Raw genomic sequence first — 24,456 nt, forward strand, 5'->3', positions numbered from 1 at the left:
GATTCGTATTTGAATGATGCGAAAAGCAAAATCCGGACTCGCGAAATCACGAACTGAAAACGACGCAGTGCTTCAATTCAACTTGCGATTCGTTAATTCACGTAAAATGTTATTCCGCGTTCGAAAATAACGTCGAACTCGAAATACGACGAATTGCGATTGACTATCGACGCTCGTTTGGAGAACTGGATATCGAATCGTATAACATAGAATTCGTCCAAACGTGCCTGTTAATACGAACGATGTTCACGTGAGTCGTGTCGAAAGTGTGCATAGAAAAAAACAACAGTGGCGGTGCCGGTTCCGTTATTTATCCACACGATTGAAATACTTGTTCATTCATAAGTAGAAGATAATTACAGAATAAAAAAAAAAAATTATTGTTTTTTTTTTCCACCAAAAGAAATACAATATTGTTGATTATTATAATTTAATAGAATTTCTAGTGATTTACCCATAAATTGATATAGTCTAAGCGTGAAAGATCAGAAAATAATAGTAAATGAAATAATGTTTGGAGTTGTAAAAAAATGTTCTCTTCATTTTCTTACTTCACTGTTCAGATATTAATATTTTTCAGTTGATTATGAATGTAATATATTATTCATTAGGTCTTTCAAACAGTCACATAAAACACTTAAATTTTACAATGATTAAACCAGTAATGAACTTCAAAATATAATGATAATAATAACGACCATAAAAATATTATAAACAATGTATTTCAACTGTAAATTTTAAAGATACATTTGTATTAAAATGTATGGCAAATTAATCATTCGAAATCGAAAAACCTCCAACGTAAACAATGTGAAAAAAGTATGCGTGATATATTTCATATATATTTAGTCCCCGTAAATGATTTATTATTACATTGATCGTGTTCAGTTTAATTTTAAAACCTTGCGATTTTTGTCAATAATAAATAAATAAAATATTATGATAAAACAGTGCAATGGTAGTTTATTAGCTATGAAATATACTTTTTATTTATAAATCTTTCAAGTCTCTCAAGTCACTACGCACTACGATTAATATACTTAGAAAAACAAAAAAAAAAAAAATCAAGAATATAGTTCGAATGAAATTCGTTGAAATATCCGATTCCGCCAAAATGTAATTTTCCGTTGTTTATATTTGTTATGAAATTATTTTTGAAAATTTCCGGAGTATATGGCCATTTTATTTTTCGTCGGTTTTTCTCGATATTTTGGAAAATTATTAATAAATTCTAAAAATTACTTCCCAAAAATAACTATACGAAATATTCTTTCAGAGACCAATTTTTATTTTAGAAAATTAACCAAACCTTCCGCTCACTGTCTCGCTCAGAACCTAAAAATAAGTCATATAGATTCTAATACAATTAATGCATTCTAATTTATTGTATTTTGTTATGGCTTTTGATAAATTAGGTATTATAAAGATTACGTTTTTCATCATTTTAATGGTCAAATAACGAATTGTTATTATGACATGAATCGTTTTATTTTAAAGTCATAAAATAAATTAACCGAGATACGAAAATCCGCATCAATTTCATTGTGATAATTAAAATAATATGCATGACTTATTAAGTTTGTGAATACCAAAACAATTAGCATTTAAGGGGATGCTATAAAAACAAATTACACAATAAGATAATAAAATATCATGTTATTATAGTGAAACTTTATATCGGCGTTTCAATAATACGTATATTGTCAAGCGGTTTTAGTGCTTTTTAGAGCGTTTTATGTATCTTATAGTAATGAAAAGTAAAGTTGTAAAAATTGTCAAATTATCCTATAATGTCTGTGCTACGTTAAACATTGGTGTGTTGATACCGATCATGAGGAGAATATGCAAACTAAACCAATTGCTCCAGGTATATTATACATTTTTTTTTTTTTTTTTTTTTAATGAAAAAGCTTTTTAGAACGGTAATTTAATATAATAATAATAACAGAAAAAGAGAACATTTCATAGAAATTTCAATTTGTACAAAAATGTATCCACTGTTATCTTTGTAATAATCAGAACTAAATTTTTACTTTTTCTCGTAAACACATTTCAGTTTTCAGTGACTTTAATCACCTAAATGTATTTTAAGAAAAACAAAAACGTCATATATAAATCTATTATAACACGTAAACGTGCACTAGTGTACAACTTGAAAATTTGCTTCACGTTTTCTTTCAGTATTCTGATTTATAATGTATTTTATATTGTCGTCCGGTTTTTTTCGCGAGTGAACAACGCATCGACGTTTCGCGTACGATGAAAGAGAATATTTAAAAAAAAGAATAAATAAAAATCGTAAGCTTGTACCACGTTTCGATAAAACTTCGTTTAAACCACGTACCGTTATAAGCTGCTGATTACTCTGCGGTATTATGGGAATATAGGGAATAGATAACACCTCGAAATGGTACGGTGTATTTTATCGTAATCGCACCGGTGTAACCGTGATGGTAGATAAATCATATCGCGTTTGCGAACACCGGGAACAACCGGTGGACAAGATCAACGCGGCGACGGATAAGCTTCGATCATTTCACCTTTACCGAATTTTTTAGGCTTTTAAAAACTCGGTTTATAAATTCTCTCGAGAGCAGGTGTTATACACGAGTGCACAAACAGTTTCGATAAAAGCCGCGTAGTTGCGGGCGAGCGAAGAACAAACAAGCGGTATCATCTACCGTGCGGCGTGTTTAACTTGATAATAACAACATTTTGATGGGGTTATTATTTTAATTTCTAAACAAGACTATTCAACGGATTCTCGGCGGACCGCGTAACCTGGGAGAGCACCGGAAATTCGACTGTGAATACTCGTCGAACACGCGTGTCCTGGAAACGATTGCCCGTAAAACTTGATATAAAATACTCTTCTCGGGACCTGAAATTATTAACCTGTGACTGTATTCATTAAATTGTAGCGCAGAGTTTATTTCGTTGGAACGTTACTAGTTCTGGTGATTTGTACATCGATTGGTTGCCCACGATGCAAACATATATCGATTGGAAATCATGCGTGGCGTCTATGGGTTGACTACAATACTATTATAGACGATCATAGTGACAACGTTTATCATTGAATACACTATACGTGTTGAACACCAAAAGTATTTCGACTGAAATCCAGAGAATATTGTAAAGGTTAGGTTATCCGGAAGGTAAATTAAAAATAATTTGAAGGTTAGAACTTAGATGATATCACGTACGCAAAGCAAAAAAAAAAAAAAAAACGATTATCCTTTGATACCGCATTTTGCTTTTAATAAACGTACGATAAAAGTACGTATATACATGTAGATTGGCATATTCCAATCCCGCATTATTTATAGAAACATATTATTACATTAAACATACGAGCCATTTCAAAATTTGATCTAATTACTGGTCGTGCGATGACTTGCTTTGCTTATAATTTTTATAGCTTGTGTATAATAAACTATAACGCGTACCTACGTTTAATCGATCCTATTACTTTGTTCAATTAACTTTCATCATAGAACATCTTTTCTTTAATTTTACAGTCATAAACAACATTTCCATCAATCTCGTAGATAGTAAAAAATTAGATTGACCAGAGAAATAAATTATCATACTGAAATTAATATTTGAAATATTTTAGATTACGACCGCAACTTTGGTAACGGGCTGAGGAGCTATTATAATTACCGATAAGTATCCTCCTTAGAGTAAGTACAACAAGTCAAAGCAATCCTTTTCTCTTTCCCATTCTGGTTCTCGTGTCTCCTATTGTTTTGCTAATTTAGGCGAGGTCTATTCATTGTCTTATCATCATTTCGAATTCTTCCGTCGGATTATTATAGTGTTACCCATAAAACGCCTACCACCCGATACCTGTACCCGCTGTGAATATATAACGGGTCCTTTTCGCGTTCGTGTTCTCATGATCGTGTGCGTTCCGTATAATGTACTAAACTTGTTACCCGGTCACAACGGTATTCTGTACTAATACACTGCGAGTTATGAATGATTCATGAGGTTCGTCCAGAACGTGATTTTTCGAAAATTTATACTGGTTTATTTCGTATGTATTTGATATTATTTATTGAAATTTAGAACGGCTTCTGGATCGTGAACATAGTTGTTAGAAAACTTTAAAACCATACCGCTGGGTCGGTTATAGACGTCAGTATTTTTTGCGAGGCTTGCCTTCGAATGTCATCGCGCAACGTCTGAAATCCTGACCGGAAACTGTCCGTATATACTGGCGTAAAAAAAAAAAACAAGAATTATGATTTTGATAATATTAAAAAAAAAAAAAAAGATTAAATTAAATAAATAATAATAGTAATGCATAACTCGTGAATTTTGAACACTTCGCCATTATTCAAATGCGTCATTTGCCGGTGATCTCCAGACCACGGCGCTCAACAAACACGCTTTTTTAATACGGTTAATACTGTGCGTATAATTAAATTATTGTGGAAGGAAAAAATTACTTAACGCAAAGTTCGTATACAATTTCGTTAACTGTGTACGAATGATTCATGGTCGTGAGATTCGGAGGAGGGAGAGAATAGTCGAATACATTTTGACCGGGCAACTTAACGTGTTTACTCTTGCGGGCAGCTGCCAGTAACCGTTTATCTTAATCGGATTTCGTATTAACAACTTTTTGGCAAGAAGAAACTGGTGTTTTCACTCACACGCATACACACACATACACACACAATATATAACAGCATTTGCTCAGGGTTTTTAGTGAGAATTTGGTTTTCCAATTCGGAAAATTTTAATGGTGTTTCCATTACCCCCCGAAACACTTTGAAACTGTAAATCTTTTGTGAGTCACCCTATGTATATTAATGATAGTGTTTACGTTTTCAATTGATTTGTTTTATTGTAGGTACAGTCAATAGAAGAAAAATGCTATATCAAGGACAATATTTATTTTTTTCCTTTAAACACGTAACACGAGCTAGTGCAGAGAATCTTATAAAAATGTTATGTAATTTTTTTTAGTTTTTATATACCATCTCGAAATTATTAATTTGCTAAATATATTATAATTGTGCCACTCATTGTTGTTTTTAGTTTCAGTTAATTTACTTTTTGTCGTAATAATTTTTCTATTGTTCTTAAACGTCCACTGTTCGAAAGGTTAGGAGTATCACGAAAAATAAATACGAGTAACTGCGAGTTATGTAATATTACCTGTACAACTTGTGCTACCATGGTTCAATTTTAGATTTTTTTTCACCCAACTCAGTAACTAGTTGCTGATTAACGGTAAATCAAACTAGCACATTTTCTAATTTTTTGCATTCATAAATGTATACAATCTAATATATGTGATCAAACTCGTACTGTAGTTTCCGTAGTCTATAATGAAGTTCGTATGTGGTATGATGAGGGTGATATATATTTATTTAAATATATTCATATTTTCCAACTATAGTAGTTACCCCGGTGTGCAAAATCCTATAACATAGTAGTCGCATAATTGTCACACTGATGGTTGAGAAGTTACGAATGAGTGCCTATTGACTTCTCAAAGATGTATTATGGACGTTTAACGCCAGGTCGAATGAAGTTACTGTATGCGATATCAACATGTGATTACTATGAGTGGTCAATAATTTCATATTGAGAGGTAAATAATGTTAGTACATAAAGATTAACGGAACTTCTCATTTTCTGAGCATAGACTTCGCAATAATTATTGTCCAGAAAATAAGAAAAAAAAACCCATAAGAAGTTTCGTCGACTATCTAGTTATATATATAGTTCACCACTATCTACCTATTCCTAGACCTATACTACTGAGACACCCTACCGAGACACTTTGTAATAAACAATATACTAAAATTAGAAGCATTATACATTATACAGTGATGCGTTTATAAATATAGCGGTGATGGTTTATTGAAACTGGTGATAAATATACTTGTATTTACAATACATTTTTATTTTTATGGTATATTATAATATATAAACTATTTGGTATTATAAGAAATAATTTTCAATAAATTATTTAATTATATAATTTATTATGTTCATATTTTATAATAGATACTTCACTACTTTATTGTCGTTAAATAATTTATATTAGATATTTCAAATAAAATAAATGTGTAACGTAGTAATGAAGTATATACATATATATACGTATGTATGTATTATAGGCATAATCGTAGTTATTCAAAAATAAAATGAAATGTAACAAAATAGCGAGCAATGACCACAAAATAAAATAATAAACCATAAACCATAACCAAATCATAAGTATACAGTTCGACAGCGACTGTTGGGATGACGAAAATATACAATATTCGATAACAACTTAATTATATGTATATAACAATATCAATATATTTGAAAAGATGGCAATTAGAATGATACAACTTGTTATGATGTGGGTAAAACCCTTCGTGATAATTCTTATTATTATTATACAGCCGCAACGTACATAACATACTAATAAATGCCCGTTTTTTCCATTTACTTTGTTCATCATACAATTATGGTCATTATAGCCATAATGAAAATGTTAAATATAATTTTATTTTACAGATAATTTATATATATTTACCAATTCAACAAAAACCTATGGTCTGATAATCACTATAAAGGCACGACCGGTGTCGTTTGTATCATTATAGTTATAACTATAGTATATAATAATATAATGTACCTAGGTGCTAAACAAATTAAAAATTGATATTTTAAATTATGTTTCGTTAATTTTAAGACCGCAAGAAAACGTTATATACATATATTTTAGTCTTTTATTTTTTACTTAACATCGTGATTACTCATTACAAACTGAACTACGCATGGAAGTCCTTAATGTAACTAGATTATTCCGAACTTTATGCGATAACACATAGAAATTGAAATATGTAGTCAATTTTGGGACCCGAACAGTACTTCGCATACAGATCAATAATTTATATTTTCAATCTAAATGTGCCTACGTGTTGAAGTCTTTTTTGAGATAAGTTTTTAGGGATGCTCATGATATGGCTAATGGATATAAAACGGGGAGGTTACATTTGAGATCTAAACAGAGTATTACATAGTAGTGGAAGTCACACTATTTCATACCGGGACATTTATAGTAAATACAATTTTAAGTAAAATTTAACTTGGAGTCTGATTACTTTTGGGATTGTATAAATTATAAGCAGAGTCAAGTTATATTTATATTAATCAATAACAAACAAAATATTATTCCAATTATGTTTATATTCAATAATAGTATGCTGACGTTTCTAAGTATAAAGTGTGTAGGTATTTACAACCGTTCTGTTGGTCGGAGACATTATTTTTTTAAAATTAATTTTTTAATTAATTAATTAATTAAATTAATTTTTTCAAATATTTCGTTCTTCATCGAGCAGTACAATAAAAATTTGTTTATAATGTTGAACAGAACCTGTAGAAATATTAAATTATTTCAATGTGACATTGATTATTTTTCGTTGATTTTTCTGATCTCCAAGAAAACGAAAATGGATGGAAAATCGTAACTTTTATTTTATTATTGATATATTATCGTGTATATATATAATACCAACATTTCTATTAGTTTCGCAATGGAACGCATTGGATGTCGACCCGACCACGGTTTCCATGTGTTTTATCTGGATAACCTGGACGAGAGAAATTTATTAGATTCAATGTAATAATACGAGAGGATCGCAACAGCAATGTGAGCTAGTTTTTCGGAGCATTTATCATGGCTAAAATCATTGATAGTTTCATTATCATCCTGTGTTTGTTATCACTAATATATAATATCAAATAGGTAAATATTATTTATATATTACTATATTATTATATTATATTATAATATAGTATATATAATGTATTATATTATATAACTGGTTTTTTCTATATACGACACTGAACTTAATATTCTGGTCTCTTAAAACAATAAAAATTTGTGTTCAAAAATAATTATAACGATTACAACATCCAAACTGTACCGCAACTAGAAGTGGGACTGGGGGTGATCAGCACTGTCAAGGGGCCTCAACTTAGACAAATTGAGGACTCAAAATGCATAGAATTTATTGTATTGTATACATTTGAGAGAATATCAAGATCAGTGGCACAGGAATTATTTTTCTTTATTTTCCAAATTATAGTTTTGTCCCTCTTATATCCGAGAGATCAATTCCCCCCGCTCCCTTATCTGATGACACTGCAAAGACATAAGGTAAATTGAAAAATAATGAATACTCTAATTCACTGTAAATATTAATATGGCTAATAACGTCAGAGTTTAAATTTTTTATCATATTTATAGATTTTGTATTATATTTAGTGATAACAAACACAGGATGATAATGAAACTGTCATTAATTTCAACCATGATAACGGCTCCGAAAAACTAGCTTTAGAGAGAAGCTGAAGAGGCCTCAGCCCAGATAAGATATGAATTGTAGAAGCTCATATAATCATTGTTTTATGAGTTATTAGTTTCAAATTGTCCATGTTATGTAGTATACCTACATATTTATAGATCTGACAATTTTTGATCGTAATTATTGTTAACGATTAAATTTAAATTTGATACAAATTATTTCATTGCAATTATGTAGGTGTTTCATTTCATTTTATTTCATTTATTTTGTCAAAAAGAGTTATATGATTGTACAATAAAAAACAAAATTGTTTACTAAAATTGTTTTCTTATTTTTATTTTTAATTGGTTTAAATGTGAAATTTTTATTTGAAGAAATTCCCAGTCCCTCAGAAAAAAATCTAAATGACTGTACCCAACAGTGTATTATACGAATGATGCACGATGTTAAGCAAATTAAACAGTGACCATTCGGTGATAGAGATTGGCCTTGTTCGTGGAATGTTATTGTTGGTGTTCACTTATTTTGCGACAAAAATATATGATACAAATGAAATTCCAAACGTCGAATAGTTTACAGTTTTCGTCGAATTAGGTATTTTATCGAAAACATGTTTTATAACGCAGTTGCGACTTTTTTATAATAGCCGTCTTAATTTACTTATAAAAAAAGTATTCCATCAATGATTTGAATAAAAAATTATTCGTTATTCATTATTCCGCTTAAGCATGTTTATCTCAAACAATTCGTAGATAACCTGAAATTCCAACTTTATTGAAAATTGAAATTTGTGTGTTTCCTATCTATAATAAACTATATTCTTGGCAAGGACGTAACTTTTAATGGATTTAACTTTTGTATTTAATTTTTATTTTGATTTAACTGTTGATTATAAAACAAAATTTCATATAAACTGACTTTAATATTTCCGACTAGACAATTTCTTTCATATTTACCACTTTTTGTTTTTATCCATTTTTTCCTCCTTAAGATTTGGAATTTTGGAAAAATTATGATTATTTTGAGCGTAATTCATAGAAATATTATTGAATTAATCCGATATTATAAATACCTTTAATAACATGTCTATAAATATTTAAAAAAATAAATTATAGCTCTAAATGTCATATTCGATTAGTTATTGCTTGACAAAGTCGAGAGTACCGTTTGAGTAAGCATCATGATTCACTATACTACGAGTGCTATTACTCTTTCACACCACATGCGTATAATTCATGTTGTAACAATGAAAACGAGTAAACATTTCAGACTAAAATTGATCTAAGATGATAAATTTAACAATCACAATATTTCATTTTATATTCAGTTTTATATAATTTATATTACTTTGTAAATATAAAAAAACAATTTTGAAATAAAATTTAAGTTTTTTAATTTTAATTCATAATCTATTAATATAGCATAAAATTACAAAACTCCTTTTAATAAAGAATAAAAAAATGCATATTTCTATGCAAAATTTTATTTTAGTAATTGATCACGTAATTAATTATGCTATAAAGAGCGAAGTGTGAGCGCTACGAATTGTAGAAATGTTACGAATTGTACCAACGATAGGTTAAAGAAAAAGCTATTAAAACATGGATATTTTGATTCAGTGATCCAAATAGATAATGCTGTCCATTACCTTTTAAAATTTCTTAATACTCTAAATCCTTATAGACTTTCATCACATAATCTTATTCTTAAAATTGGAGAACCTGTAATGTTACTAAAAAATGTTACACCTCATAAATCTTGTAATGGAACTAGATTGCAAGTTAAATATCCGCCCAAAAATATAATATAAGCAATTTTTATCACTGAGTGTGGTTGAGAAAATTTAGTTTTAATTCCAAAAATAAAGTTCATCCCAACTAATTATCCCTATGAACTTAAAAATATATAGTTTTCTTTCAATGTTTACTCTGATATGGCTAAAAATAGGTTTTAAACAAAATCATTGAGCATGACTAGCATGAACTTGAGAGAAGAATGCTTTTGAAGAATGCATGGTCAATTCTGTGTCACATCTTAGTGTTAGTTTTACCTATAGTCTAGTTATTTTAACCACAAAAAGCTCTATCAAAAATACAGTTTATAAAGTGGTATTGAAATGAATAAATGATATCAATAGAAATATTAGTGATAAATTAGTGAAATACCATAATGTTACACTAACTTTCTTAGATTTGATTAATTTTAATAGATTTCCCAGAAACAGCTATTTTTAATAAAACGAGGTGATTTAATAAATAATAATAATTATTATAGTAATAACAAGAAGAACAATTAAAATAATTTGTAAAAATCTGTAAATATATGTTATAATTTAACTGACTAAGTTTTTTTCAACATTTGTCTTCGAAAAACTAAAATATACTAATTTGTTGACAATTGTTTTATATTGTTACAATCAATACAGGGTAATCCAGAAACTGATGAAAAAAAATTATACGTTACACCGAAAATTGCACACAGGCATTGCCGAGGTATTCAGCTAGTGTCTATATAAAATTAAAATATTTCATTCAAATTAATTGAACTAACTAAAAACCAAAAAATATTAATTTATATAACTTATAATATAATTGAATAATTAATATGGGACAGCAGTTATATACACTTATGTATATATATATATTCATATACCTATATATAATTATATATATTCTACTTCTTTTGCCAGTAAGGTTTGGGCACGCTTATGGTCGTGACCTCTTTTATAGTCCAGTGTACATAAAATAAGTATGTGACCAAATAAAATCCTATGTTAATTAATTTTTATATCTTAGTACTGGCTGTCTGATTTTATCTAATGATAGGTTTTGTTATTGATCTTGCCAACCTTTGTAAGTATAGAGTAAGAATTGATTTTGATTTCATGTAACGAGTTCGATGACACGTGGATGACACAATTTGAAATGTTGTTAGAGAAAGTTATCGAATAAATCATAATAACATGCATTATACGCGGAACTGTTTTTGTTGCAGGAGCTGTTGGAAGAACAACGGAATAAATAAAATATGTGAATTCGTTGAAAATGGTTAACTAATAACTTCGTCGCCACAACAGCCGTCATCGTCGTCGTCAAGGAAAATTCGGTAACTATTGTTAAAATAACATTTTCGTGCATTTAACTGAGAGAGTGCAAACAAAAACAGCGATGAATCTTCCATCCAGGGCAAAAGGTACACGAAACAATCGTTAACTGTAAATACACCTCGTCCCCGGGGTGTAACTCCTAGTGGTATTGAAGTTGTGTTATTATTTATGAATACACAACGCATAGGCAAAAGTATTTTGACCAAAAGGAAAGAGATAAATGTGTAAGGATGTGCGTTTAAGCCATCATATCTTTTTAGATTCAATATATAAAATATATAAAATAAAATAATTACAATAATTGTTAGTCGTTAAGAATAAGATAAGACACACACACACACACATACATACATATAATATTAGATATAAGGAGCTCCGTTTTTAGTCACTGCGATATACGCGTTATTATTGTCTATTGGTGTAGACGGTCAAAATCGAGCATTAAAAGACTACGCAGATCGTCTATACAATAAGATATATTATTTATTAATTGTAATGTTTAAAATATATGTACGTTAAGATATGTTGAAGACATTAAATAAATTAATAAGTATTATTGTAAATTAAAGAAAAAAGTTTTTCTTGCTTTATTGGTCATCACATTTAACACCTCAGATATTGGCTACGGTTTCAACAGGCAAGGATCAGAGAGGTAATATCATTTAATTTATAATATAATAGTTAATGAATAATTGATTTAAAGACATATAATAACCCACAGTTAATTGATGTTCGATTTAATCCATTACAAATGTTTTTGTACTTATGTTGTAAGCCCGGTTGAATTCGAGACTTACATAGTTCATGGTTTGCTCTTGTTGGGTTTTAGTCAACAACTACTTCCGGTTCGTGTCATTTAGAAGAAAGAGGGATGGTAAAACGAATGAGTATCATCATTGTACGGCCCATGCAAGGGTTCTTAACACGAATTATAACATTATGTCAAACAAAAAAAAATAATTACGTTTTATAAGAATATGTGTATCAGTAACAGCGTTGTGCTTTTGAGTGCAGCATTGATGGGTGACCCCCTGTTTGAGGCGATTCGCCTGATTTCTCATGACGGTTCATTGAAGTTTCATAGTACAATAAAACTTCTTTGTAACGGAATCGCTGGGGACCGACTGATTTCTACATCGATATTTGTGTACCTAAAAATAATTTTTATTTAAACCTATACAGACATACGTTCAATAATTCTGGCTTTTCAAAACGTTTCTTTTTACATTTTATGTAACATTATATCGGAATTTTTTTCATGACTGATTATTACGGTTAAAAAAAATAAAAAAAAAAAAATGTTATAAAAAGTTAAAATGAGTAATTGTAAGTTCAAAGCAAAACAATTTTTAGGTACATAAATACCAAATACATTTTTTATTTTTCCATACGTATATTTTATTTTATTACATATACTTAAGCTATTACATGTTTCATTATTTAGAAAAATAATTAATTTGTAATACATGTTGGTTTTCGATGGTTATATAGATAACATTCACTTTGTTGTTGATTTCAACAACTCAGCATTTGAAAATATTTGTAGTTTTTCCAATACCGAAATTACCAATTTAAAATCATGTATCTCTTTTATTTAGCGGGACTGTTATAGGGAGGTTTTACTGTGAATTTCATTTTTTTACACTCGGTATAAAACGAACCGGATGCGATTCTTTACTGCAATTTTCGTGTACACGAATACAATTTATGGTTTTCGTGACTTATAATAATATCAAATTTTTTTCCGAACGATATACGTAGTGCAAGAAAATTATGTTAGTTTTTATATATATCTGGAGACGACGGCGAACTAATAGGTTCCATAAATTGTCCACGGGATATATTATAGCTGTTCCATTTTCGACTTCCCGTCGTTGATGAACTGCAAAAAACCGCTAACGTCTTCGCTACAGTGAATCCGATGCTAATTTAGTACGGAAAAATAAAATATCGAAAAATAACGATATCGATTATACCGAACGGTTCAGTGTTGGTCGTAATCTATTCGGTGATTTTATATTCTATAGTCTACCGATTAAGTAGAGCAATAGTCTGCTCTTGAGTTTTATTTAGTACGTGTTGTGTTCCATATAAGATAATAAATAGCTCTGATTTAACCGTAATAGATCGGTATCGATTGAATTAAGCAGGTATGAGTTTGAAAAAATTGAATTCGAAAATTTGAACATTCAGACGTAATCGCTTTCCTAACGTCTGTTTGACGGACGATTGTAAAATGATGAAAAAATATAGTAGATATTCTGAAGTGTGTTTTACATTAGTACCATATTTAACCATATTTTAGCCATTGCATGAAAAAGCAGTAAGATAGTAAAACGTTGCCTCAAATTTTGTAGACAAACTTGATAAAAATGTAGTGAATAGAATTGATAAAAAAAAAAAAACCTCTTCCTTGTGTATAGGCCAAACATCATTGAAGTTCACAGTGAACACATAAGTGGGGTTGACCTCACGGACTCTATGATTGGGCGCTATAATAATAATATTCATAAAATAATCATAAGGTCTCAGAAATGATAAATGAAAATATTTTACCATTTGGTTGATATATTTATTGCAAACCCGTGATTGTTGTATAAAAAATGTACAAAAAAAACCAATAAATCTAGCTCAATTTTGAGATAAGATTGCTGTGGAACTGTGTCAATCAACAATAGAAATTAAAAAATTGGCAGAAAATCGAAGAAATCGATTGAAAAACAAATGCTAGAAGAACATGAAAAATAAAAAAAGGACACAAATAACGATAATTCCATCAACCAAAAAACGTTTGGATGGATATCAACATAGAATTCAATTTGAAAAAAATCGATACGTATGTTAAGTTCCAGTATGTAAATTTCAGTCATTCGTTAGGGGCATTAAATACGATATTTTCTGTGCTGAAATACAGAAAGAAAGTGTTTCATTTCATTATACCTAATTTATTATTTTTGTTATTTTTCTATAAATTTCATAGTCGTTAATATGTATTTTTAATTCGATTCTATAACTGTCTTGTCATTAATAAATGTTATATAAACTGTAAAAATATAAGATTAATAAAATATTAATAACGCATGGAAATGCATTATTTATTTTTCAAAATTGTGTCAAATTGAGAACTTAGATTACAAAACTGAATGCTAGTAATATTTTTATTGCATTCTAGGAGCTTTAACCTATTTGTATTGATTTATTTGAATACAAAAATCATGCAATGAAGTTAATTCGTTATTCAGTCTACTTGAGTAATATTTTCACACAGTTATAATCTTATCCACGTGAACACCACTGGAATAAATTCAAAATTATAAATTTACATTTCTAACGTTTTTAAAACTATATGGAGGAAAAAACCAAGAAAATGGAGGTTAAGTGACAGGTGGTCGGATCAACCTATAACGGAGCATGCACTCAGATGAAAATGGCCCTTATCAGGGCCACCAAAAAACATCATTGTGACAATATAAAACGGCATGAAGGCAACTAATACACCGCAGGAATAGTGTCTTTTTACATCGTCGACTGGATAAATAAAAATTTAACCAATGGCAATGTAGCGTCTATGTCTGGGTATATATACCGGTCACTTTTCGGAGCATCGACACTCCGTTCTTCCATTCACTACGATCACCATCAAAAAGACAAGAAGAATAAATGCACCCGACGGCACTTAAGACGATTTCAGAGATTATGACGACAACGGCGGTGAATACGACGAAGGCAATTACGGCGATCTCGAATACGGCTATAGCAACCTCGATGACTGCACGGTGGCTGCGGTAACCACGGTCGTGAAAAACAACGACGAATAAGACAACTACGAATCCAGCTCCAGCGGCATTTACACGTGGGGCTCCGCGATTCGTGGACCTATTCGTCGACACTGAAAACGGCCCTATTCAGGGCCAATATCCGTACAAACCTTTCCGATGCGCTTACACAAATGTCCGCTGGTAAAATGATCACGGTCGATACGCTCGCTCGCTTAAGTCTGCTGTCGACCGTGTATCCAATTCTCTATCGCACCTGATCGGGTCCGATACCGCCCGCCGCGGCCGGTTATTCGAGCCAGCCGCGCGGCCCAGAATAATTTTATTAAATCGATCGTATTGCTTTAATTTAATGTTAAATAAATAACTTGATATTTATTTCGTGTACATTAATATAAATATATGGGTGTCGGTTACCCCGGCGCACCGTTTCAAATCAAAGGACAGGATGACTGGGTGTAATAGACGAGTGTTGTTTTTAAATTTAAAATCAATACACCCTGTCCATTAATTGCACTATCTAATGACGTACGGAACTCGATAAGCCGATCATTGCTAGTTGAAGAAACATTATTATGTTCTTAATACCAAAGAATATTTTGAACGCCAATGCAGAAACCATGCGTGTTCAAACGAATTATAGTTATTGCGTTTTCTTTTTTATAAATTAAATTATTTTTAATAAACTGCAGCCGTAGCTCAGACAACTAACGAACATCGATAACGCTAAAGACACATGTGAAATATCCAATCGCGTTAATAATATTTCTTCAGAAATATGAACAATTGCGGTCACACATGAACAGGCTTGATTACGGTATATTTTCCAAATAATTTAAATCAGTTAACGAAATACCGAGATTTATAAGTATTTATAGTCGATATACATAACTATAAAAACCTAAATTAGTTATCAGGAAGACGGAATAGGTATTTAATCCTCAAAGACATATATCAAAAGTGTTTTGACAATGCTCGATATATTATCCCAACGGATGCCAAATAAAATAAATACAATTCTGCAGTTTAATTCGATTAAACTACATTAGAAGTCGGGTTGTTTGCGCTGCAAACAGCATTTGTGTAATTCACGTTATCATTTTCGTGCGATGCGTTGCGTATCCGCAGCCATCGTCGGCGGCGATGATAAGCCTCCGTGTGTTTATTAGCCGACCGGCCGGGTACGTAATCGCATTGTTTAAGTCGCGCGTAAATGTTCGTTATTCCATGTTTTCAGAATTGTCGGTTATGTTTTTCAGTAAAAGTTTAAGTCATACTCTCAGTACCACAAAGTTCATTAATTTCGCGTGTTTTTCAGTTTTTTGTGTTGACACTGAGGCATTTTATCTTCGTTATGGTGTCCGGCGGCCAAATCCTTCGTCGTGAATGTCGTCGGCACCGTATCGCTCTCGTCTATGTGTCTTCGTGATGTCCACATTAAATTTCATTTTGTCAAGTTTTCGTACGTTCGTAGCCATTTTCTTCAAACCACGTTGTTAAGTATCCTCATTTTCGTTTGTGAATCGACCGTTTGGTAAAGTATCGTTTGAGGCGATTAGATATTGTTCAGCGATTAATTTCATTGCTTTTCAGTTTTACCAGCGGTCGCTTTGTGAATAACGTGGTTTTCATTCGTTGTATCATCGTCCAAGACTGTGGACCATTGCAATATTTTGTTGATGACTGTGTTTTGTTGTTCGCACGTACCAGTCGCTGTGACTTATTTTTAATTCATACACTGCGGTGTGCCGTCGTAGGCATTTGTAAAATCACAGTTCTGGTGCGGTCACGTTGGGATATAATCCGCTATCAATCACAGTCACATGTGAGTATTGGTCGACCATATTTGTGTTCATCGTTGTCTAAAGGCCGACGGGCCTAGCGACCAAATGCTGTTATTTTTCATTATTATATATTTATTCATATTACTTTGGGCAATTTATATATTATTATTATTATTATTATTATTATTATTATTATTGAGCACTGCGGTGTGCCGTCGTAGGAAACTCATTATTATTATTCAATGTATTTATTTATCTATATTTATTTAATTATTCTTGTGCCAATCGGGCAACATAATTCTTTTTTATACACATTCTATTTTTTCGTTTTATCATTATTGTAATTATTATTAATAAACCCAAAACATTCAATTTATAATATTTAAACATTTTTTTATTCATTGGTATTGTGTTGTTAATTATATATTTAGATATTTAAATATTATCATTTTAGGCGAAAGAGATAGCCCATTATTGCTGTGGGCTCTTGAATAACCGCACGTGGGTAAATGGTAATAAACTAATAGCCGAGGCTATTGATCCCTCCGGGATTGCGTGAAAGACTAGAGTATACTTTCATCAGTATATAATAATCACGGCTCAAACTTATTCGCATTCACAACTTATTATCAGACCCTACAAGATTCATCGTAGTATAAGTGTTGAATAAATTTCATGCGATAAAAAATATAAACAAATCTTCAACAAACAATTTCCCAGATTTTTTTTTTGGTTGAAATAGTGCAGTTTTCACGTTCCTTGTCGACGGAAATTATAATTTTTTAAATTTCCCGGGCTACATGACTATATTAAAATATTTAAGAATATTTTTCTGAAACGAAAAAAAAGACACAATGCGTTCATCATGAAATGTTGAGTTGTATTTAACTCTTTAATCATCCACTATTTGCAATTATCTATACAAGTAAATAAATTACTGATTGATATTAATTTAATGATGAAAATAGAACAAAACAACGAACGCAAACGGTAATTAAACATTTTACCATGAACTTTGCACTTATAATTTTATGGAAAAATAAATAAAAATAATATTTGTGTTAGGAATTATACAATTTTTAGTTTTGCTTATATGTATTTATTAATAAATTAACACATTAATACATTAATTAATACAATTATAAGATACCGATCTTAATTCGATCTTTGGATTTTAATCTTAATAAAAGTTGTAAAATAATTTCAATTTTTTAATACAAATTAAAAACAAATGTTTTCGTGCTGCAGAGAAGATTTTATCCGTCGAATCATATTTCTTATTTTTTCCACGTAAATAAATTTGCAGCGCACTTGAGTACATTATAAAAACTCCATTTCGATCTGTAGAAAAAAATTGAATATTTGAAAGTAAAATGTAATAAACAGAAAATTGAAGGTTTTTTACTTTCATTTCCAACTTAAGCAAAATAAGCAGGTAAGGTCATAATCGAAAAAACAATTATATCGATGTTAATAACAGTAACACAAAAATCGTGATAATAACAATAAAAAAGGCACACCAAAAAGAGCGATTACTCTAATCGCATTATGATACATCTACAAAAGGTGAATAGCGGCAGAAGTCATGTGAGAAACGTGAGACACAAAGTATTTTTTAGGTTCATATCATCCAACATTCTGGAAATTTATTGATGTATTAATAATGAACAAGCTATTAACAATTAAAATTCGAGCAAATCATTTCTGGAAAGCAACAACATAATAAAAAAAAAAAAAAAAATATTTTTTTCTAGTCTAATAGTTTTCTTCTTTTCTAGTCATCTAAAATCGAAAGGTTTGTTATTCAGGATATCTGGATTCGAAAAAAATAATCATTCCCCGTCATTTATGTAGTAATAATTGTGATTAAAAACACTGTAGTAATTTATTTTCGTTCAAAATTTGTAGTCGATTTTTGACAATCAATTTACGACTCTATTATGTTCATAAGTATAGTTACATTTTATTGTAATAATGATTTTAAAACTGCCAAATAAACAAATGATTGAGTATTTCAAAATGTGTTATCTTATACTTTATTCACTTATCCAATGAGCCCAATGAATTATTAAGTCTTTACGAAAAGTTGTACTGTGTTTATTTTAACGATTATTATTTGAAACTCTGGATCCGACGACGGAACTACGTTCATAGCGAGCGGCGAATCATGCACTTTCAGTGAATTATCTGCTCTCCGCCTCCTGTAGTCCTGTACCAGCACAAATGTTACCACTTTTAACATAACCATAGCTATACTTACTGTTATGCAATGTTTAATACAGAAAGTTAATGGGCCCATTGCCGGAACGCGACGACGAGTATAATGATATACTTAAAAAAACCATTTGTTACACGTGTATTGTACTTCATATCGTTGTCGTGACTTATTTAGAAACACCGGACCGGGACCGCGAAAAGTAATTTAAAAGAAAAAATTACTTTACCGGTTCTGTAGTGTGTAGTTTTTGGAAAATCGCAACTGACTCACGACCAGCGATCCACCACGTCAGCGAGTTCTTCTGACCTTTCACTGAAGAAGAACACACAAAAACCTCTTTTTTCGACTGTACGCTATCGTAACGATAATGACATGGATAACGAGCATTCATAAGCGGATTACTTGACGATAATACGCAAAATGATATTACTAAATTGTGATGAACCGAATACAGTTCTATTTCAGATTTTATATTGAATTGTATCGTATATGAGCATATGACAATTGATTTTAGACAGCAGTTGTAGTAGTCGAACATTTTAGAATTTTATACACGTTCTTCAGTATCACTGCAGCCGATGTAAGTTCAACGTAAGTTTGTTCTATCATAGTTCATAGTATCAGTTACGGAATCAACATGGAGTTTATAACAAGTGAAAAGTCTATACCATAAATACTATTGGATGGATATATGTATTATTTTCATAAAATGCTTTTGAATGAAATCCAATGTTGGACTTGTAATAAGACTAGCTGAAAGTGTGATTTAAAACTCAATTCTAGTTAGAAAATTGCAAAAAGTAATACCAATCATAACCACAAAACAATCGAGTAAATATTATTAAGTGGCAAACGCTAAGTAATTGTTTAAAAGGAAAAGCTGTAGAAGATGTTATTACAAAATCTTTAAAATTAATTATATTATATTAATTATTATATTACCATGCAGTAATAACAGTCCTATGCCTCAAATTTATCAACGTATACACATGGTTTTGGTGAGTAGGTTGGCACGTGCTTGCAGTGTGTTCGAATGACTGTGTACATAATATATGTCCAGGATTTACAAAAATTGTCTTGAATTTTAAAAAAATTACTCCTGTTGGTGGGTAAATGCCCACAGATTTTAGTAATTCAGATACGCATGGTAACGTTACCGAGACTCCTCGTGTTTTGGTTAACCTTCTCGTGGTATCATCTGGGTAGCGATAATAGACCGAAATGTTTCGTTCCTACTTGGGGACAATTGATACCTGCTTTAAACGAACCCGAGAATCAGTTATTACATAAATTAAGTTTTGGGAATCAATTCAACAATATCAAAGAATTATATGGCATTTGAGAACGATGAATGTAGCGAGAAGTTTGACGTCGAAATTGAACCTACCGTCAAACAAAGACATTCTAGAGAGGTTCAGGACGTGTTTAAATAAGCTGTTCATCACTGAAGTAATCATTTTAATATTCCATACAAGTAGGAGCAGTATATATTCATAGGGATTAAAATAAATAAAAAGTAGACTACAATTACATTTTTTTTTAATACATAATATAAATTTTATTAAACCATAATAATACAAATGTATGAATTTATTTAATTAATAATTTTATATTTATTTTATAATACTTATTATGAAGTATCGAATATGTGTAAAATAAAGTAAATAAAAAATTCAAATGCTTGATTGTTTTTGTTTTCCGCTTAGCCTGTAAGATTCATATGGTTATAAGACTCACTTTGTGGTGGTCTTAAAATGAGTCTTTCAAGTGGCGCCCACTTTATTACAAACTAACGTATCGTTCTAAGACATTCTAGCTTTAATTAAAAAATTCGATAAACATTTATTCTTGTGTTAAAACTAAAGATATTAAAACATAAAATTAAATCTAAAGTTAATGGATAATAAATTTAATCGAAGGTATATAAAACGGTTGTTGAGGTGGGATTGTTTGCTGAAATATGTATCTACAATTACCGTTTATCAGCACGATGTTTTTAGATAAACAATTCGTCGAATGCATTTATTATTTTACCCGTCAAAGTGGCTGAAGTATATTATATTGATTTGTCTCTGGGCCGGACTATGAATTGACCACCATCCAACCTGGAAACGTTAACGGGGCCAAAACGATGGTTAAGATCAACACTGCTGGGAGACGCATGGTTCTTCTACGGACTTGACGCGAGACGATCGTGCCTCGAAGTACCGAGATGGGTTCAGGACTGGAGCACTGCACTGTTCGTCGGAAACATTTAAATATTCGTGAAATATTTATTAATTCGTCACCGCACACGGTTGCCCGTCGTAAGTTTTCGGCCACCGTTATCGCCGGACGGTGTCGTGACAAACTAAACTCGTCCGGTCGACCGTTATAGTGTTCGTACGCGATCCGAACGCGGCGATGACGGAACGATAATAACAAATAAAAAATATGATTATTTTATTTATATTAATAAAACGTGTAATTTGTTATCAAACAAATGTATCTCTTACAGAGTTCCATTTACTCGGGAGGGGAAAGTTATATCATCCAAAACATAACAGATTTTACAAAAGTACTCGTACAGTACACGTCTCATTTTTCTGATTCGCAGCATGTCAAATAGACGTTAAAAAGTATTTTCATTTGTCATTGTCAATGGTTTTACGAAATACGTGTTTATGTTTCGACGATGTGCCGAATTTGGAATAGCTCAACTCTAGACTGTGGAAACTGCACGAGTCCCCTTTCAAACGATGCCGAGGGGGTGTTTGTCGAAGACGCGTTGCTCTTTTACGCGATACGTTTCTTATAACGCGCCGCCACGACAACGCATTCCATTACGACAGGAACGCATGGTGATCGCGATCTATGACAAATGGACGTGGCCGTTTGGACGTGGGGAAAAATGGACTTCAAAAAAAAAAAATAAATAAATACATAAGTTATTTATATTTATTATAATATGTAAATTTTAATGTCAAAAATATTCATTCAAAAAAAAATTCACCATCGCGATTTGAATTAATTAATGACATCTTACTTGTACACTTGAATATAATTTCTACACGGTTATAGATGTGTATTGTCGCGTCTCGTGTATCGCCGTGTTTCGATAAAGTGTGATAGTTACTACAAGTTGTAAAAACCAATAAGTTATATATATATATATTGATATAAAAGGTACCTATTGCCAAAACGATAAAATTCGATAAGGTTTGATATTATGATACGATAACATTAGTTATATTATGAACATAAAATATCAATGGTTTTATAACTTATAAATATGTATATATATATACATATTTTTTTTTTTTTTTTTGACGTCCATTTGTCCCCACGTCCAAACGGCTATGTCCATTTATCCCTATTCGTGGCGATCGGGTTTAGTATTCGGATCGTACGTTTAATGCGCGTTCGATGGGGTGCGACGGTGAGCGAGGGTGGGCGGGGGAAACTACAACCGTTATCGTTTCGAAAAAATTTAACCTCGGCTGAATGACTGCCACGCGCCCGGCAACGACTACACGAACAGTTGGGAATCGAAATCCGATGGTCGACCGATCGTCTTCTTCGGACCGGACCAGCAATCGTAACGACGTTATCGGATGGGGATTGAGCGTGCCGAGTGCTTGAGATCGACCGCAGACGTTTGTGAATATTTCACGTTCCATACACGTAGGTGCCGTATGGCGGTAACCGATGTCGATCGGTTCGCTCGAAATGAGCATGACGTGCGTTCACGCCGTAGTGTTTTTACGCAAAAATTATAACGGGCCCACCGTCGTTGTACGGTCTTTTATGCCCGTCTGTTTCCAACGGTTCAAGGTCTCTCAGACAACATTGCCGTCTTGTAAACATTATTGTTTTGTCTTAACGCACGAAGCGCTTTTGCGTATTATCTTACACGCGTCGTATCGGTGTATTTAAATATTTTTACCGTTGTCGCGATTATATGTCGAAGCGGCGCCTTACTCTCCGTCAGTCCGAACGCTTTTAAAACGATAACCCGTTGTATCACCGATACAACCCTACCGATGAGAAATTGATAACGAGCCCCGGTGGCGCGGATCCACTATGAGTAGTATTCAATCGTTGTAACATTCAATCAATTCCCGTCTAATGCCTATTTTTCGATCAGTGACGTCTACAAATGCTTATGTTCCCTTCGCAATATTAAGTCTGTTGGTCCTGATGGTATTCAGGGTGATTTCTTATACAAACTTCGATCTCTTCTTGCAGAACCGTTATGGTTATTGTTTAGGCGTTCTATTGACTCGGGTATTTTTCCGTCTGCACTTAAACTTGGCTCTATTAGACCCATATTTAAGTCTGGTGATTCAACTGATGTTTCAAACTATCGTCCCATAACTATCCTCCCTCATTTATCCAAAATATTTGAAACGCTTGTTCTTAATTCGATTCGTTCTCCCTTGAATCATATCCTAATTGATGAGCAGCATGGCTTCCGTCCTGGTAGATCAACTATTACTTGTAACCTTAGTCTACATTCATATATATATGATTCTTTTCGCGATAACTGCCAAGTAGATGTAATCTACACAGATTTCTCCAAGGCTTTCGATCGTGTTGATCATAATCATCTTATGTCGACTCTAGACTCTATAGGAATCGGCGAACCACTACTTTCCTGGTTTCGCTCATACATTACAAATAGGATCCAATGGGTAACTGTTGATTCCACCTCTTCGGACCACTTTACCCCCTCCTCAGGTGTACCACAAGGTGCTGTTCTTTCTCCACTTCTGTTTGCCCTATTCGTAAACTCAGCTGACTCCGTCCTCCAGCATGCCAAACTCCTTATCTTTGCTGATGATATGAAAATCTTTTTCCGTATAAAATCCATCTCTGACTGTCAGCTTCTTCAAAACGACCTTCAGCGATTAGTTGCGTGGGGTGAATCTTTGGGACTAGCTCTTAATATAGCAAAATGTTCAGTAATGACTTTTTGTCGTATTAATGCTGTAATCGAGCATATTTACTCCGTAAACAATACCGCCTTAACAACCTGTAATAATTATGTAAAGGATTTAGGATTTACTCTCACACGGAACCTGTGCCCTAATATGCATATTCAGATAATATGTTGTAAAGCTCTTAAACTGCTAGGTTTCATAAACCATGTTTCTTCAGACTTCCACTTGCTCTCCCCTCTAAAAACTCTTTTCTGCTCCCTAGTCCGTCCCATTCTTGAGTATGGTTCCGTCCTCTGGGACCCGTCCACCGCTTCCGCACG

The 24,456-nt window shown here is 31.8% G+C and overlaps 1 protein-coding gene across 4 annotated transcripts in view; it reads left to right on the top strand.

The window, feature by feature from the left end:
• Window positions 1–24,456, top strand: part of LOC112687439 (tachykinin-like peptides receptor 86C) — a 196,265-nt gene that overhangs the window by 16,462 nt on the left and 155,347 nt on the right. For 3 of the 4 annotated variants that reach the window (XM_025560159.1, XM_025560161.1, XM_025560160.1), the window contains exon 2: window positions 11,325–11,435. The exons of the other annotated variant lie outside the window; for it this stretch is intronic. The gene's annotated coding sequence lies outside the window, so the exon portion shown is untranslated. The remainder of the gene's footprint in view (window positions 1–11,324; window positions 11,436–24,456) is intronic. 4 annotated transcript variants of the gene reach the window in all.

Source organism: Sipha flava, unplaced genomic scaffold (assembly GCF_003268045.1).
Source record: "Sipha flava isolate LNK unplaced genomic scaffold, YSA_version1 34_pilon_pilon, whole genome shotgun sequence".
NCBI lineage: Eukaryota > Metazoa > Arthropoda > Insecta > Hemiptera > Aphididae > Sipha > Sipha flava.